Source organism: Neopelma chrysocephalum, unplaced genomic scaffold (genome assembly GCF_003984885.1).
Source record: "Neopelma chrysocephalum unplaced genomic scaffold, ASM398488v2 Primary Assembly neopelma1_184674, whole genome shotgun sequence".
NCBI classification, from domain to species: Eukaryota; Metazoa; Chordata; class Aves; order Passeriformes; family Pipridae; genus Neopelma; species Neopelma chrysocephalum.
The window spans coordinates 1-2,072 of record NW_020938513.1 but is presented as its reverse complement, the minus strand read 5'-3'; the positions used below and the strand labels follow the sequence as shown (position 1 = coordinate 2,072).

Genomic DNA, 2,072 nt, shown 5'->3' with positions numbered 1-2,072 from the left:
AAATAATTTAAAGCAATGGAGGAATTATTTAATATTTTTATTATTAAGATTATTAATTTTATTTTATTATATTTAATTATAATATAATATAATATTTAATATTATTAAAATTATTGATATTGTCATTAATAATGTTATTAAAATTTCATTCGAGTTAACAGAAAAAATAAAATTAAATTAAAATAGTTTAAGGCGACAAAGGGATTAATTAAGGGATTAATAATAATTCTATTAAAATTTAATTAAATTCACGTTTCCTGGGGGATTTTTGGGGTGGGATTTTGGGGTTTTTGTTGTTTTACATGAGGTTTAAATCCCAAAATTCCCAAGTTTCTGTAGTGTAGTGGTTATCACGTTCGCCTCACACGCGAAAGGTCCCCGGATCGAAACCGGGCAGAAACATCCAATTTTTTTGGGGGTCTTTTCCTTCGTTTTTTTAATTTTTAATTTAAAAAAAAAATAAAAATTTTTTTTAATTTATAAAATTTAAAATTTGGGTGGCAGTTAAATTTTTTCTAAAATTCTGAATGTTAAATTCTGCATTTTAAAATCTTCTTTTCTAAAAAATTGAAACATTAAATTCCAAACGTTCGTTTCTAGAATCCAAAATCTTTCCTCGAATTAAACCGTTAAATTCTAAATATTAAATGTAGGGGAAAAAACGCTCTTAAAAAAGGGCAAATTCTTTTAAAAAAAAAGGGTTTTTTTTTAAGGTGGCATTTCGTCCCTCGAGGAGCGGTTTTAATTGAAAAGTTTAATTATTATTAAATGATTGAATTAGATTTTATTAATTAAATGATTAAATAAATAAAATAAAACAATTAAATAGATAAAATAAAATAAATAATTAAATACATTAAATAATTAATTAAATAAAATTAAATTAAATAGATAAAATAAAATAAATAATGAAATAATTAAATAAATAAAATAAATAAATGAAATAAGGAAATAAAATAAATAATTAAATACATTAAATAATTTAATAAATTAGGCAAATAATTAAATAATAAAATAAATTTTTGGGGGGTGACGGTTAAACGTTGCCCAGGTTTGGTTGGAAAAGGGATTTTCAACGATTACTGTAATTATTTTATTAATAAATTACTTTCGATTAATTAAACAGTTAAATGCATTAAATAAATAATTAATTTGCCAATTAAATCGAACTTAATTCAGTTTAAAATTTAATTATTTTCGGATGAAATTAAAATTTTACCCGTCAAACAATGAAACCGAGGAAATAAATCATTGATTCGGAAATTAAATTAAATTAAACTTATTTCAAAATAAATTTTTTTGTGTGAATTCCCCCAAATTTGGACCCCCCGGAGCCAAAAATTCCCAAGTTTCTGTAGCTTAGTGGTTCTCACCTTCCCCTCACATGCGAAAGGTCCCTGGTTCGAAACCAGGCAGAAACATTCAATTTTTGGGGCATTTTTTCCCCTTTCCCCCCTTTTTTTGGGTCATTTTTTCTCCTTTTTTCCCCCCTTTTTTTGGGTCATTTTTTCTCCTTTTTTCCCCCCTTTTTTTGGGTCATTTTCTCCTTTTTTCCACCCTTTTTTGGGTCATTTTCTCCTTTTTTCCCCCCTTTTTTTGGGTCATTTTTTCTCCTTTTTTCCCCCCTTTTTTTGGGTCATTTTCTCCTTTTTTCCACCCTTTTTTGGGTCATTTTCTCCTTTTTTCCACCCTTTTTTTGGGTCATTTTCTCCCCTTTCCCCCCCTTTTTTGGGGTCATTTTCTCCTTTTTTCCACCCTTTTTTGGGTCATTTTCTCCCCTTTTCCACCCTTTTTGCAGAGATTTTTTTGGGGTCATTTTCTCCCCTTTCCCCCCTTTTTTTGGGTCATTTTCTCCCCTTTTCCACCCTTTTCCCACCGAATTAATTCCAAACTTTTCGCGCCCTTTATCGGGGATTATTTTTTGAGGGAAAAAAAAAGGAAAAAAATCTATTTTTCCCGTGTTATTTTTTGAGGAAAAATAAAAGGAAAAATCTATTTTTCCCGGGTTATTTTTTGAGGGAAAAAAAAGGAGAAAAATCTAATTTTCCCGGGTTATTTTTTGAGGGAAAAAA

The 2,072-nt window shown here is 27.9% G+C and overlaps 2 non-coding genes across 2 annotated transcripts; both read left to right on the top strand.

Annotated features, from left to right (window-relative positions):
* Positions 1-329: 329 nt before the first annotated feature.
* Positions 330-402, top strand: TRNAV-CAC. Its single transcript has one exon. It is a non-coding gene; the product is annotated as a tRNA-Val (tRNA).
* A 946-nt stretch (positions 403-1,348) lies between these two features.
* On the top strand, positions 1,349-1,421 carry TRNAV-CAC. The gene has a single exon. It is a non-coding gene; the product is annotated as a tRNA-Val (tRNA).
* The last annotated feature ends 651 nt before the right edge of the window (positions 1,422-2,072 follow it).